At 37.3% G+C, this 17,633-nt stretch overlaps 1 protein-coding gene across 2 annotated transcripts in view; it reads right to left on the bottom strand.

Moving 5' to 3' along the window:
* Positions 1 to 17,633, bottom strand: part of VPS41 (VPS41 subunit of HOPS complex) — a 171,680-nt gene that overhangs the window by 106,400 nt on the left and 47,647 nt on the right. The window lies entirely within an intron of this gene.

Below are 17,633 nucleotides of genomic sequence, written 5' to 3'. Positions count from 1 at the left end.
AAGGTCAGGGCAGACCAAGAAGGCCACCCACTGACGGATGCTGTTGACAGATTCCCGTGTTACAGGCTGAGACGGCTGGCCACAGAATCCTTTCTTGTCCTGATCACCACACAGCATTCCTGAAATGCAGTCCACGAAAACCGATCTATCTCCTTAAAAGTTCCTAGAATGTTAGAAGAGGAAAAAGGAAGATAGATATTTGATCCATTTTACAGGAGAATAAACCACAGCCTGGGGATGAGAATCACAACAGAGAAAGAGCAGAGCCACGGCCTCGACCGGGAGAGCAGTGGAGACGCGTCCTGCTAAGGGGATGTTGTGATGGGCAGTGAGCACGTGCAAAAGCAAAATGAAAGCTGAGCTGGGAGAGCACTGAAGCCACCACGTCTGGACTTCTGGCTGAGAAGTCCGAATGCTCAGCTTCTACAGTCTTCTATGGATAAATGCTTTCCTCACTGAATATCTTCTGTTAACAGTAATTCTGATCTTTTGTTCACCGAATAACATTTTAATACCCATTTTATTCTTGTCAAATATAAACCCCACATACCTCTGATTGTAATTTAATTGGCATTTGATTATAATCTACCTCAAATTACAATTTAATAAGTATATGTAGCCTGATGAATGCCAAGGTTTCCCATCCTGTCCAATATACTATCCACATGTGACTATTTATATAGAAAGCTAAATTAGTTAAAATTAAACAAAATTAAAAATTCAGTTCCTCAGTTGCACTAACACATGCCAAGTGCTCAGCAGCCACATGTGCAGCAGCTACTGTACTAGAAAGCACAGAGATCACAGAACGTTTTCATCACTGCAGAAAGTTCTATTGGACAATGCTGTTCCAGGCCTACAAAACAGCCCCAACGCTGAATGCAATCCTTCTTTGCAAGACTCTTCCTTACCACAACTTACAATCAGAAGTATATTTTCTTCCTATATACATGTAATTTGTGTCATTTGTTCTTGGACCTTCGTGCTGTTTCTCCTACCTTAGAGTCTTTGCATTTGTTTGCCAGAGCCTGGAATGGTTTTCTGCCAGCTCTTCACTGGTAGTCATCTTCTCAGTGACAGTCTCTGGCCCCCTAATCTAAAATTTCAACATTTCACCCAAACATTTTATAACTCCCCGACCAGTTGATTTTTTTTCTCCTTAGCACTTACCACTATCTATCTTACTATGTATTTTACTTATTTATCTTATTTAATGTCAAACTCACTCACTAGAATATTAACTTCACGAGAGAAAGTTCAAAGAATAAAAAATTCCGATCATATACAAATTCTTCCAGAGAACAGAATAAAAAGGAAATGCTCCCCAACTCATTTTACCAGGCCAGCATAACCTTACAATAACAAAACTCAAGGGCCGGCCCCGTGGCCTAGCGGTTGAGTGCGCGCGCTCCGCTGCTGGCGGCCCGGGTTCGTATCCCGGGCGCGCACCGACGCACCGCTTCTCCGGCCACGCTGAGGCCGTGTCCCACATACAGCAACTAGAAGGATGTGCAGCTATGACATACAACTACCTACTGGGGCTTTAAGGGGAAAAAAATAAATAAATAACATCTTTAAAAAAAAAAAAAACTCAACAAGAATGCTAAGAGAAAGAAAAGTACAAGTAAATCTCACTCATGAACAGAAATGGAAAAATCCTAAGGAACATATTAATAAAGTCAGCATATACAGAACAGCCAAGTTTAATCCAGAAATACAAAGCTGGTTTAACATAGGAAATTAATCAACATATTATAATTTTCTGTATTAATAAAATAAACAGGAAAAACATAAGATCATCTCAATAGATGCAAAAAGTGTCTGATGAAACTTAACACCCATTCATGGTAAAAACTCTTAGCATACTAGAAGAAAAACTCCTCAATCTCACTTAATGGTGAGATGCTGAGAGCTTTTCCTTTGATATCTTTACAATATTGATTCTTCTAATCCACAAACATGGAGCATTTCTCAATTTACTAGGCCTTCTTGAATGTCTCTAAATTTTTATACTTTCCCCCTTAGAGGTCTTGCACTTTGTTTTATTCTGGGAGTAGCAACAACAGGGAGCATCCTTTACTTATTCCTGATATGTAAAATATGATTCCATTTATACAACATACAAAAATAGGAAAAATCATACAATAGTGTAAAGGGGTGCACATAGAAGGCATTAAACAAAAAAGAAAAGCTAAGCACTTATTACTACAAAGGTCAGTGCAGTGGGTCCTTCTAAGGGAATTGTCAGCAGGAGGGTCACATGGTCTATTCTTGACAGAGTGGTAGTGACATGACTGTTTGCTTTACAGCTATTTGTTTCACTGCACACTTTATGTACTTTTTAAAGTTATGTTTCACAATAAAAATAAACATTAGAAACGTTTAAATGAAATTAAAAAGAACTTCCCCATGAAAATGTGTGGGATCAATACCTTCGATTGGTTATTTCTCACCTTATGTTTTTTCCCATAACTGTCAAGCTACTCAAATGTTCTAATTCTATTCTAGTAGTTTATATTTTCTCAGACGATGGTGCATTTCAAATTCTTGGTGATGAAAGTATTTTTTATTTTACTTTTTGTTCGTTTAATATTTTAATAATACTAATGATATTAATACTATTACTAATAGTAATACTACTACTAAGTTAACATTTACTATATGCTTATTATGCATCAGGCTCTATTCTAAGAGTTTTATACATATTATATCATTTAATCCTCACAGCAATTCTATGAGGTAGGTACCATTAATTTTCCTATTTCATATTTCCAAATATGAAAATAGTACATAGCAATATCTTACATGTACACAAATATTTTATTCCCTTTTTTTTGATTATCCTTATAAGTTGCATTGGCATTTTTATAGAAGCAAGACTTTAATCAATTTGCTGTATTTTTAATATATTTTAATTTATTAATTTCTATTCTTATTCAATACTAATTTTTCTCTTTTTGTCTGAGAATAATTTTGTTGACCTTAATCTAATTTCCTTATATTAATATATTTCTTGTTAGCTGTAATCGCTCATTTGCTAATCATAAAGTAATAAAGTGTCTTGCGCTTTCCTTTTCGTTTGCCTTTTTATAGTACATTTTTGCCCACATCTTTATTTTTCACTTCCATCGTCTTGTGAGATATGTGTTCTTCAAAGCTGAGGCTATTTTTCTTTTAGTAACAGAACATCTGGCCCATTTAGCATTATCTTAGTTGTTACATTATTTTATACTTTTTAGAATTATATTTCCCCACTTCATTATTATTCTTTTGCTATATTACTCAAATTGTTTTCTCTTGTCTATCTAGGAAGAATTTAGATATTGTTCATTCTATTTTTAACTTCTTAGTGATTATCTTTAAATTATTGTAAGTTACACTGGAATTACACCTCCTCCAAAATAAACACAATTGCATTAACTGACTCATTTAGAAGATGAGGTATTTAGCATACATTCATTTACTACATCCTTTCCTTACTTATTTTAAAGTGAGAGTACAAACATTTTCTATTTCTTGGGTCACTTCAAATAGAATTGAAGAGAAAAGCTAGTTAATACATCAGTAAAAACTAAAATCTTAAACTACAAGTTCTAAGCACAAATTCAGAGAAAGAAACTGTTTTGCTATTAGGGTGTCCATAATTTTATTTTATTTTTGTGAGGAAGACCAGCCCTGAGCTAACATCCGATGCCAATCCTCCTCTTTTTTTTTTTTTGCTGAGGAAGACTGGCCTTGGGCTAACATCTGTGCCCATCTTCCTCTACTTTATATGAGACGGCGCCACAGCATGGCTTAACAAGCGGTGTGTCAGTGCGCGCCTGGGATCCGAACCAGCGAACCCTGGGCCGCCACAGCGGAGAGCACGCACTTAACCGCTTGCACCACCGGGCCGGCCCATGTCCATAATTTTAAAATGGATTCATGAGAGGTTATTAAAGATAAGGGATATTCACCCCTTGTCATGTACACTGCAAACAAGTTTGCAGCTTATCGTACATTTTTAAATTTTCTTTAGTTTTTGAAGAAATTTGGATCTTTTACTCATGTAAATCAAACCAAACAATCAACTCACAAAAGAAATAGAACAAATTGTAGGTAAACAAGAACAAGAGTCAACCTCAGTAATAACAAACACATGAAAACTAAAACAATGAGATATTTTGCCTATGGAATCAGAAAAGATTTTTAAAGTACCTAGTTTGGGCAAGGAAGCACAAAATAGACACTCCTCTTACACTGCTGGTAGGAACTCAGATTTGGAGAAACTTTCTGAAGGATCACTTGGCAATGTGTATCAAAATTCTTTAAAATATGCATTGCGTCTTATACCCAAGGAGAAGTAAGAAGATTATTTTCCAAAGATGCTTTTCACGGCAGGTTTCTTTTGTAAAGAAACTGAGAAATGGAAATTATATAAGTTTCTAAAAGCAAGGAATCTAAATGATAAAAATTAAACATATAAACAAAAAACAAATTAAGTTAAAAAAAAATGTATTATGTAGAAAAGAATTTGGCCTTGCCCAAAGAGAAGCCCGGCCTTTGCCCTGGACTTCTGGGAGGTGATCTATGTCACACCTGCACACCTGACAGCAATGTCTTTGTTAAAGGCAGGGCTTGTCATACCTGATAACCTTATAGTGGGGGCTGGCCACGCCAGGAAGACCAACCCTGTGATTTACAGTGGGAGTTTGGGGTCACAGGGTATCAGCCATTCTGGAAGTTGTGGACAACCCATCGACCAATCGTGCCTATGTAATAGAGCCCCAATAAGAACCCTGAACACCGAGGTGGCTTCTCCGGTTGACTATCAATGCTAGGAGGGTAAAATGTCCTGAGGACAATGGAAGCTTCACATTTAGAACCATCCCAGGCTCTGTCCTATGCGTCTCTTCCTTCGGCTGATTTTTTGACCTGTATGTTTTCCCTGTAATAAACCTTAATTGTGAATATAATAGGTTTCAGTGAGTTCTGTGAGCCCTTTAGCTAATTATCAAACATGAGGGTAGATTTGGGAACCCCTAGAACTTGCAGCTGGTCAGAAGTCTTCAGCAGGCTTGGCAGTCTGGAGGACTGTACCCTCAAATCTCACAACTTGGCTAGCTCTGGCTAAGTACAACCCAATATTTAGAAATACTACTATATTTACAAGTATTTGTACATAATATATGTGACTGGAAGTACATACTCCAAAATATTAGCATTTGTTATATCTGGGTGCTGAGACGTTATCATTGTTTAGGTTGTCCCTTTTTATGTTTTGCTAATTTTCTACAACAAATATTTGTTTATAATCAAAAGATAAATATTTTTTCAATGATTACATAGCACATTCGTTAATATAAAAACAAAGAGAAACCAAAGTTAATCTTGATCGTTAAAGGCATCATTCTGGGGATCTGCAGCACATATTTTTATCTTGAGTGATAATCAAGTATCATCATTATGTGTATCAGTTTTTATAACAGTTCTGTAACATTTAATAAGGAAAAAATAACTAACAGGATTTCAATATTACAGCTGTCAATGGAAAAATCATTCCTCTCAGAAATACGAACAAATGCCTTATATGTATCTATAATTTCTATATACTAGAAATAAACAACAAGAAAAAAACAGGAAAAAGAGAAAAAGTACAGGAGAGAAATTGGAGTGCAAGATTCTGTCTTTCTTCAATACTGATTTCTCCAGTTGCCTGTTTTATATATATATAATTGAGGGGGTGTGTTTGAAAGACGGGATACTGGAGTAAATGCAGATAAGAGTAAGGAACCAGAGAAAAATGGCCTCAGCTGTATTTTCCATTAGCTACAATTTTATTCCTAATGGAGACATGTTTGGAATTCTGCACGATATAAGTGAGTTTGTTCAAAAATCAATAATGTCAAGCTGACACTATAGAACATACAAAAATGTTTCCTTAATGGAACAAAAAAAGAAGCCCGAGTAAGCAGGAGGGGGCACAGACCAACATATACCTTCTAAATCCAAGTCCACTATGGGTGGTCTCAAGTTCTTAAATTTAAAGAAAAGGCAAAATTACCAACACGTACACCTCATGTAATAATCAATTACCTAATGTAAAATGCTTGAAATAAATACACTTAGTATGGATTATGTCAGCTCTTCAATTAGGAATAAATTCACGGTCATTTCGAAAGCTGCTTTTAATGGTGTTCTTTGTGGCAACTCCTTTTCCCCTGACACTCCTCATCATCCCACCTTAAGCTATCGGTCCCCCAACAGTGAACCCAAGAAATCAATCTGCTAATGTATAATTTGTAAGGCTCCTCTGACTAACAAATGGATAATTGATTCCTTCACAAATGCTGCACCCCCATGGACACAGGGTGGAATGAACAAGAAACGGAAGATGGGATTTCATTTTTGTCCTCTCAGAGATCCAGTAGGTAGCAATCCCAACATCCACAGGATTGCCTATGCAGCTTCATGCTCTTTAGACACAGTGGGCAAGCAGGCTGCACTTATGTTACACGTGTGAAAAGCAAACGTCTGTTCTTTCATACCTGGGAAAAGCTCATTTTACTGCTTATTTCACCCTCCCCTGATGATACACCTTGAGGTAAGCAAGACCTCCATCGGGATTTAAGAAGCTGCTGAAAAACACACCTAATGGGTTTTCTACAAATCTACAAAACAAAATTAAGTAAAAGAAATATTTATTTTCTCACTGACTTATTCTATGGCCAGAATGGCCTAACCTTTAACTATAAACTCTCAAACCTTCTCAGTTGCTCTAAAGATTTCATCTCAAAGTTCGCATTAAATCCTTCTTTGACTCAGGATGGGGAATAAATTTATTCACAGGCAATCTTGAAGTTGGAGAACTTTTGTAAAGCTTTCTTGAAAGGCTCAAAATGTGGATCCAGTAAAAACAAGAGCAGATGTGAAGACTCCAGCCTGTCACTTGTGAGCACCACAGCGACTGGCTGCCGCCCACCTCTACACTGCCAACTGCTCTCCCTACGGCCACCGAGAACTTCCCGGGGCTGAAGCGACGGGAACTCTTTCAGTCTTACTTTACTGGGCCACTTTGTGACAACTGGCCTGGCAGACCACTGCTTCCTTCCAACTTCCTCTTCCCTCAGCAGCGACAATCGCATTCTCCACTGCTGAACCTACCACAATGGGCTATACAAACACTGCTGAATAAAAGAATAATAAATGATAAAGACCTTTTTTGTTATTTATGGTCCTGTGACAAAAGCTAAATACATCATTCTTACCTAGCACACCAGTTCCAAAAAAAAAAAGGCTAAGATAACATGAACCCATTGCATATTGTTTGGGGGAATACTTAAGAAAATGGGGGGAAAAACACACCAAAAAACTTTAAATCTCAAGCGAACAAGCATGACAAATACTAGGGGAAGAGACTGAAAAAAATCCTACAAGCAAAGATGAAGAATATACTCTTAGCCTGACTTCAAAGCAATATTAAATTCTGGATATATAATAAATGTTAAATAAATGAAGATTAAAAAATCTTCAACAACAACAAAAGATAGAAACAATGATTAATAAACATATAATGAAAAATGGGTTCAGGATTAAAACAAAATAATGCAGAAGTCAACACTAAATTTAAAATGACAGAGACAAAAATTAAGAGGCTAGATATTTCAGTTACTATCAGTAAATACAAATATCATATTAATTACCAGGAAACTAGGTTGCTGGCTTTCACTTGAAAGTGAGAACAGATGATGACCTTCATTTAAACAGTAAAGCAATATAATGTTTTCACATCCAGGACAGATAACGAACATGCACTCCTCTCAGAAGGCTCCTAACTTTCTTTTGCTGGACCGGACACCCCTCCCAGGTGCTCCAACATCACTCTCTATCAGAGCACACCTGTTTCAGAACAATAATTCATTGTGTTGCCTGCTTCTGGCACTTAACTTGAGCTCCTAGATAGCAGGAATCTACTTTAAACCCAGCAGCTGGCACAGAAGAGTTCAATGAAGCTGCCAAAGGAATGAGAAGCCCAGTCTTGCCGAGTCTGAGGCCCTGAACCAGAAAACAGGTTAAAATAAATAAATAAATGCTCTGTAAAAAGACAACAAATTAAGAGCAAAACAGATAAAATCAGAAACAATTTTGTTAAGATGTTATTTTCCAGGGCCGGCCAGTAGGGCAAGTGGTTAAGTGCGTGTGCTCCGCTGCGGCGGCCCGGGGTTCGCCGGTTCGGATCCCTGGTACGCACCGACGCACTGCTTGGCAAGCCATGCTGTGGTGGCGTCCCATATAAAGTGGAGGAAGATGGGCATGGATGTTAGCCCAGGGCCAGTCTTCCTCAACAAAAAGAGGAGGATTGGCAGATGTTAGCACAGGGCCGATCTTCCTCAAAAAAAATAAATAAATAAAAAATAAAATAAAATGTTATTTTCCTAAAAATAAGAAAAGTTTTAAAGAACAGTAAAGCCTCAAAATAAGGTCAGTGGAAAGAGTTCACTTCTAACATGCCCCTGCTCTTTTGGGACCCAAGGTTTTCAATACCCAGTATCAGGCTTGAACAGCTGAAGAAGTGCAGACCATCTAAATATGGCAATCACTTCCCCATGATACTAACTATAATATATTTCATAGTTAAAATGAATATACAAGAAATGTGACTTCTTAGGAGGTTTTAAAGATGATCCTGCCTAAGATTTAATAACTACATTAGTTTGAGGTTCTTGAAGTGATAATCTAGCTTTTAACAGAAGCTGCTGTTTCTGCAGATGGAGGAGAAATGCTTTCATTATCAGCACCAATTCACTCCAACTTGAGAAATAATTAGGAAATTTAAAAAGCTGCAAAGTCATTTATTTTCCACTCTAAATAAACAGAAGGTGTAGTGGTGAAATGTGGCAAAGTTGCATATAAGTTACATTTAAAATTCTGCATGATAATGTGGCTAAAATATCCTTTATTCCACAAACAACTATGGATCATCTATTATAAATTTATACTTTTAAAAGTACATCCCCTTTCAAAGAAACAGAAAAAACATTCTTAAAATCTGTAAGGAACCACAAAAGACTACAAATAGCCAAAGTAATCTTGAGAAAGAAGAAGCTGGAGGCATAACACTTCCTGATTTCAAACTATATTACAAAGCTATAGTAATCAAAACAGTATGGTACTGACATAAAAACAGACACATAGACCAAGAGAGCAGAATCAACAGCCCAGAAATAAACTCATGCATACATGGTCAACTAGTACTTAACAAGGGAGCCAAAAAATACTCGTAAGAAAAAGGATACTCCTAAGGGGAAGTAATAGTCTCCTTAATAAATGGTGGATAGTCTCATGTAAAATAATGAAATTGGACCCCTGGCTTATACCATTCACAAAAATTAACTCAAAATGGATTAAGGAATTAAAGGTAAGATCTGAAACCGTAAAACTAGTAGAAGAAAATATAGTAGGAAAGCTCCTTGACATGGGTCTTGACAATGATTTTTTGGATATGACACCAAAGGCACAAGTAACAAAACCAAAAAACTACAAGCGGGATTACATCAAATTAAAAAGCTTCTGCACAGCAAAAGAAATGATCAACAAAAGGAAAAGGCAGCCTAAAGAATGGAAGAAAGTATTTGCAAACCATATATCTGATAAGGGGTTAATATCTAAAACGTAAGGAATTCATACAACTCAACAGCAAGAAAACAAACAATCCAATTTAAAAATGGGCATAGGACTTGAATAGACATTTCTCCAAACAAGATCAGCATGTAACGTGAAAAGATGCTCAACATCACTAGTCATAGGGAAATGCAAATCAAAACCACAATGAGATATCACCTCATATCTGTTAGGATGGCTATTATCAAAAAGATAATAGATAACAAATGCTGGCAAGGATATGGAGAAAAGGGAACCTTGTTGCACCGCTAGTGGGAATGTAAATTGGTTCAGCCACTATGAGAAAACAGTATGGAGATTCCTCAAAAAATTAAAAATAGAACTACCACATGATCAGCAATCTCACTTCTGGGTACATATCCAAAGGAAATGAAATCAGGATCTCGAAGAGATCTCTGCACTCCCATATTCATTGCAGCATTAGTCACAATAGCCAAGACATGGAAATAACCTAAGTGTCCACTGACACGTGAATGGATAAAAAAAATGTGGTGTATATATAAATGGAATATTATTCAGCCATAAAAAGGAAATCTTGCCATTTACAACAACATAGATGGACCTTGAAGGCATTATGCTAAATGAAATAAATCAGAGAAAGACAAATACTGTATGACCTACTTATATGTGGAATCTAAAAACATCTAACTCTAGAAACAGAGTAAAACGGTGGTTGCAGGGACTAGGGAGTAGGAAAATGGAGAGATATTGATCAAAGTGTACAAACTTTCAGCTATAAGATGAGGAAGTTCAGGGGACCTAATGTATAGCATAGTGACTATAGTTAATAATACTGCATCGTAAACTTGAAAGTTGCTACGAAAATAGAGCTTTAATGTTCTCACCATAACAACATCAAAATGATAATTATGTAGGTGAAGGACGTGTTAACTAATCTTATTGTGGTAAACATTTTGAAATATATATGTGTATCAAATCATCATATTGTACACCTTAAACTTACATAACATTATATGTCAATTATACCTCAATGAAGCTTGAAAAAATAACTCGAATGTTAAAAAAAAAAAAATACTAACCTATTTATATAAGCAACGCTGATTTCTAAGTGAAAAAGTATTTATTTGAATAACTTATATGTTAAAATATTGAGCATACCAATATTATTTTAATAATATGAAATAATTACATGTCTGTTATTTGAGGTGATGTCTGTTGTATTCCTAATACAACAGCTCAAAAATATCCCCCAAATATCACAATCTACTGAACTACCTATGATTCCTCTCAAAGTGATTTCAAACTAGCTGTAGCTATTCAAGGAGCTTTATGGCTCTCCCTTGATGCTGCAAAATTAACGTGAATAAATATGAAATGATTACTTTAAGGGACAGAGAACACTTTCTACATGTACCTCCAGATAGCTTTAATAAATATTCTATAACTTTCACAAGAAGAATACTGTTTGATAGGAAAAAATACATCTAAGTACCTCTAATTAGCTACTTAAATTTAAATTCCATTCTAATGATCAAAAAAATGAAATTACTCTATTAGAAAATGAATGTCCTTGATTTAAACTCTCATTAATATCTTGAAAATAATTGAAAAGAAATAAAAATCATCTGGGAATGAGAAGAATGGAAAGAAGTTTTAACGAAGAGTCACTGTGTTTGGAAAGAAAATAAAATAATTTTGTGTATTCATTGTGTCCTCACTGTTTTAAGTTAACAAAAGCTTAAATTTTCTGCATTTATAAGAATGCTTATAAATTTGTCTTTGTTATTCATTAAAACATTCCTAAATACTTTAACATTTAAAAGTATCCTCTAAGCAAGAGTTTTTAACCACCTCCCCCATGAGAGCACACTGCATGTGACTTAGATGCTGTAAACTTACAACGACCATTTGCAACCTCACCTGACCCCTCAAACCCCAGGCTGCTGTGGCTGCCCAGTGCCTGAGACCCACAGCCCCTGTGTGAGGCTGACCAGCGAAAGGCTCCAACATTCAGCCCGCTGCTGCGCCCCACCAGGACTGCACAACCTCAGCAGAAGCAGAGGCATGGAACGGCCTTGAGCCTGCAGAAGACTTATTAGATAGGTGTTCGTTTTCTAAATCCTAACAACCTTTAAAAGCACCGGGAGGATTTGGAAGGGATTGCCTCCTAAGAAGCTGGCATACTGCTGATTCCTAGAGCTGTTTTCCTTTTGTTAAACTTCATCTTCTGCCTGTGCCTGCCACATCCCCGCGGACAATGGTAGGAGGCTGGCTAGCACATGTCATGTACTCAAGACAGATCACAGTCTGGGCACTGATTAAAACACTGCTTCAATAAAAGGCAAACCCAGGCTTTTGGTCCACATTTCCTCGTTTCTTTGCAGCCAGAGACTGTGCTGGATGCCAGGCACACACGGTGAACACAGTAAATGTGGTCCTTGCCCTTACGAGGCTTGCAAGTCACTGAACACTGTTTACATTTAAGATAGTGACCGTCCGGGGACACTACAAACCTGCAGTTGTCCTCTGCAGGGGGACGGATGAAGAGCAAATCAGAGTCAGAGCTCATTTTCCCCAGAGCTTGCAAGCCCATCTGCTTAACAGTTCAGAGGGGACATTTGGAGAAGTCTCCCTATGAGGCCTTGGATGGCTGTCTACAATACTAAATTTGGCAGTGAGCGAGGAAAACTTTATAGGAACTTCTAAGTAAACCAGTCTGAGCAACAGCTTAAGGAGCCAGCGAAGTTTCCTTTTCTGGTTTCTGTACTAGAAGAATTGCTGAGCACCTGCCAGCGCCCAGACACTGTGCTGGGTTGTGGTGCTTTTGCAAAACAATCTGTTTTACTGGAAAACACTGTTAAAAGAATAAACATTTGTTCCATACATAAATGATTTGAAAAGAAATACAACTGACAGTTTTCAAAATGGTGAAATACACTGTGTGGAGTAGGATAAAAATTATTTGTTCTTAAACTGAGTAAATATCTTGCTTGCTCATACATGTATTCAACAAAGATACAAAGGAAGGAATGATAGAAAAAGGAAAGCAGAGTCACCAGAGAAATGCCAAGTCACTGCAGTAATGCAAAGGAATAGTGCAGAAGAAAAATTTACAAATAAATGCATTTAACAAAACAGCAACTAATATTACTGAAAACCCTACATGACACAAAAAGGATTAAACAAAAAACGGACAAACAAGGCCTGCCTTCAAGGTGTTTGTGTACACAGAGTCTGTGATCCCAGCACTTTGTAGTACTTCTGTTTTAGAATTTAACACATTATATTACAGATCATTATTTACATGACCAACTCTACAACTAGTTTGACCTGAGAACAGGGGCTGTGTCTTATTATTCTTTATATCCTTTGCACATCCTTACAGAATGTTTGCTAAAGGAATAAGAAAAAAAATCAGTGAATGAATGTGAAATACGCACTCTTCCACGTGGGGTCATCAAGGAAGGTGTCACAAAGAAGGTGGGCCACTGCGCACTCCCAAAGGCAAAGACAGGACAGCACATTACAGCAAGAGCCAAAGACAAAGTCTGGCTGGAGTGCACACGACAGTGTAGGAGAACACTGCAGCCCAGGCAGCAGAGGCCCTAAGGGCCGTACAGAGGAGCTCTGCTTTATTCCACAGGCATCAAGAGGCACAAGTGTTCTCAGGGAGGGGAGTAACAAAATCCCAGCACTCCTTTGGGAAGATTACTGGGGCAGCTGTGTGAAGGATGGATTAGGAGGAACACAGGGAAGGAGATCAGCTAGGCTTCACTGCAATAACCCAGGTGAGATTCAATCAAGACTTGAACAAGGGTGGTGGCGATAAAAAGAACGAGCAAAGGAAAGAATGAGCTATGAGAAGAATCTGGGGGATATGGAGGGATATGATGGAGGATAAACATCACAGAGATGGAAGTAAACACTGAGGAGGAGAAGGGAACAGGGCCTTCTGAAGAGATGAAATCCATCAGGGGCCTGGAAAAGCCTCATCTTTGCAGTTTGGCAAAGACTGGCTTTTTCTTGGCTACAGTATTTAGATTCAAAGAGACATGATCTTGTCTGGCCCACCAGACTCCCGTGATAAAGAAACAGGACTTACAAAAGATACTGTACACAGCCTAATTAAAAGGCAGGACCAATTTACATTCCCACCAACTGTGCAACAGCGTTCCCTTTTCTCCACATCCTTGCCAGTATTTATCTCTTATCTTTTTGATAACCATCCTAACAGGTGTGATGTGATATCTCATTGTGGTTTTGATTTGCATTTCCCTGAAGACTAGTGATATTGAGCACCTTTTCATGCACTTGTTGACCCTCTGTATGTATTCTTTGGAGAAATGTCTATTCAATTCCTATGCCCATTTTTAAATTGGATTGTTTGTTTTCTTGCTATTGAGTTGTATGAATTCCTTACATGTTTTAGATATTAACCCCTTATCAGATACATGGTTTGCAAATACTTTCTTCCATTCTTTAGGCTGCCTTTTCCTTTTGTTGATCATTTCTTTTGCTGTGCAGAAGCTTTTTAGTTTGATGTAGTCCCGCTTACTGATTTTGGGTTTCATTACTTGTGCCTTTGGTGTCATATCCAAAAAATCATTGTCAAGACCCATGTCAAGCAGCTTTTCTCCTATATTTTCTTGTAGGAGTTTTACAGTTTCAGACCTTACCTTTAATTCCTTAATCCATTTTGAGTTCGTTATGGAAGTAATATTTTAACAAAAATATATACACTGTTAAAATTTACTACAAACACCTTATGATTATCGCTTTTATAGAACTTAAAGAATCAAAACAAGTGAACAAAAACAATAAAGTTGAGATTTAAAGCATTAGTGTGAAAACAGATGTTGTCCTAAAAGTAAATCATGAGTGTTTCATTTTATATAGAAAGATTTATTTCCAAGTGTTAAATTTGACTTACTTAACTACATGAGAATATCTACCATTTATTAAGGAAACTTACTGGTGACTTCTGATTTTGAGTCATCACATGAGCAACTCTGATCAATGTTGTTATTTCTGCTTGTAGACAATGAACTTTTTAGTTACAAATCAATTTAGAACTTTACATACATACTGACAAAGTATATGGACTAACAATTCTCAAAAGAGTAAACAGCCTCATTAGTAACCAGAAAAATACAAACTAAATCAATAAATTCCTATTTTCTAGAAATCTAAGTGGCAAAGAACTTTTGAATGATAACAACTAATGCTGGTGATGAGATATGGTGACATATTCTCACACAGTGCTGGTGGGAATATAATTCGGTATAACCTAAGTGCAGTGAAATGCAGCAATCTGCAGCAAAACCTTAAAAATGTTCACAGCGTCTGACCTAGTGATTTCACCTCAAAGGATCTGTTCAAAGGAAATAATCAGTCACACCATTCCGCAGCCCACCCAAAGATGTTCATCCCAGTACTCCTCCCCGATTCAGCATCGTTCATTAGGTGTACAGGGCACTGGGCAGTGGGCTCCTGGGCAGCTCCAGGCGGTACCAGACCTGCTTTTTAGTTTAAGAAACTCATTCTATATGATTAGAGTGGGGCTCATCCCCCTCCCCTAACTCCCACTCCTAACTCCAGCCTGGCCCGAGCATCCTATCGAATGACCCACAGCAATTGCTTCAGGAAGAAGTATGTACCCCAACCAGGCCCATCAAAGTCTTTCCTGGCAGGTTTTTGCCCGAGTGACTGCAGGAGTCCTAGCTCGCTTACGAGGATTATAGCTCCGTAACATCAGTCTTAGACCATGGACTGACCAGGACGCCCAGCAGACGGAAAGAGCCTGTCCCAGAGATGGGTACTCTAAGGCACTGTCTGAGCCCTGAAGCCCCACCTCACCTCGACTTACAGCAGGAGCCAGTACATCCCACTGTTGGTTAAGCCTGGCTGAGTCGGATTTCTATCACTGAGCAACCAAAGTGCCCTAACCAAAGTGCCCTGAGCAACCAAAGTGCCCTGACTAATATATTAATTTTTTTCCACTAAAATAAAATGGAATCAGATTTTTAGACTACCTCACAGGGCATTTAATTCTCTCTCTCTGAGATGAAACTCTTCTAGAAAATCTAACAAAATTCTGGTAGACTTTCTGCCTGCAAGGCAGAGGTACCCAAAGAAGATATTCACCACAGAAGCTGCTCATTCTATTATTTCAAACAAGCCCATTTTTCCTACCTGAAATAGAGTGCCCATGCTATGGGGAAACCTAGAACAAATCCTTAAGTCTGCAGTTATTCTACTCAGGCACGTATCATTCCTATGACAGGTGGAGCTCCCCCCAAAATACAATACAGAATACATAATACATTTGAAAATACAGAACTAAAACAGGAAAAAGATATTGATAATATTGGTAAAATCTTCCACGTCTCACGTAGGCTGAACTTTTGGTATTTTCCCCACCTACAATTCAATGGTCAGAAACAAGGAAAATGTTAAACAAAAATTTTTAAAAGATAGAATTATTTTCTTTTGACTCATAACCTAAAGAAATGCCAAAAAGCCAGTAATTAGGTAACCTAGATCCCACTCCGTATGGTGTCATTTAGAATGTCAAACACCTTAAATACCCAACAGTTAGGGGTTACATAGACGCACATAACAGTACTTCGATGTGTAAACATGACCTCTGGGAACACATTATTCTATTTTTTCTGTAGTTTGTCTTTTTATTTTTTAAAAACAGCTTTATTGAGATATAACTGACATACAATAAACTGCACATATTTAAAGTGTAAATCTGGCAAAGTTGTGACCTAGGTATGCACTTGTGAAACGTTCGCCAGAATCAATATAATGAATATATCTATCAGCCCTGAAAGTTTCCTCACGTCACTTTATAAAATTCCCTCCATGCCACCCGTCTGCCCATCTCCTGGCAGCCACTGATCTGCTTTCTGTCACTAAAGGTTTGTTTGTATTTTCTAGAATTTTATATGAATGCAATCATACAACACGTAGCCCTTTGAGTCTGGCTTCTTTCACTTCACTCGATAGATTTGAGATTCATCCATGTTGTAGTGTGTATCAAAAGTTCATTTCTTTTTATTGATGAGTAGAATGCCATGAATGGATATAACACATTTTCTTTATCCATTAACCTGTAGATGGGCATACAGACTGTTTCCACTTTGAGGCTATTATAAATAAAAATGATATGAACATTCATGTGCAAATCTTTGTATGAGCATATGCTTTCACTTCCTAAGGGTGGAATGGCTGGATTATATGAAAAGTGTTATGTTTAACATTTTAAAAAACTGCTCAACTGTTTTTCAAAGTGGTCATACCATTTTACATTTCCACCAGTAGTGTATGAGAGTTCCGGTTTCGCCACACCCTCGCCAACACTTCATATGGTTATCTTTGTCATTTTAGCCACTCTAAGAGGTGTTTAGTGGTATGCACTATTCCATTTTACTCAGTTTTAGTATGAATTTTTTCCCTTTCTATCAATTAAGCTAACAAAAGCAATAGAGTTAAGAGTTAATAGTTGCCCCTGGAACTAATGAATTTCTTCTTACTAGAGGTAAGGACTGAACAACCAAATGATAAGAATGCTATAGAAGAATTTCATGTTTGGATGGAGAGATGAACAAAATATCCTGTAAGTTCTCATTTATCATAATATATCATGATTCTGTCAAATGAAAAGTACTTGGGAACTGTAGCCAAAAAAATAATTTCAGAGAAGGTAATAAAACGAAGCTATTCAAATAGAAAAACAGAGCTTGTTTAAGAAAGAAGTAATACACCATTTTGAAACATACTCTGCCAGGGTTTCCACAGACTTAAAAGTCAATTATTAACTAAAACTCAAAAGCAATGTATAGTTGCAAGGTATAAACTATTTGTTATTAAACTATATACACAAACACTCATACCCACATATAAAACCCCTGTGCCCCAGTCCATGACACCTGATTTACCATCACCGTTCTGGTCTCACTTATATCCCTATACAATCTGAACTCCAAAGTCAGTCACCACAACGA

Source organism: Ceratotherium simum, chromosome 1, assembly GCF_057802395.1.
Source record: "Ceratotherium simum simum isolate JZ-2026a chromosome 1, ASM5780239v1, whole genome shotgun sequence".
In the NCBI taxonomy this organism is placed as follows: Eukaryota; Metazoa; Chordata; class Mammalia; order Perissodactyla; family Rhinocerotidae; genus Ceratotherium; species Ceratotherium simum.
The sequence above is the reverse complement of the archived record's forward strand: the minus strand, read 5'-3'. Positions and strand labels throughout refer to the sequence as shown.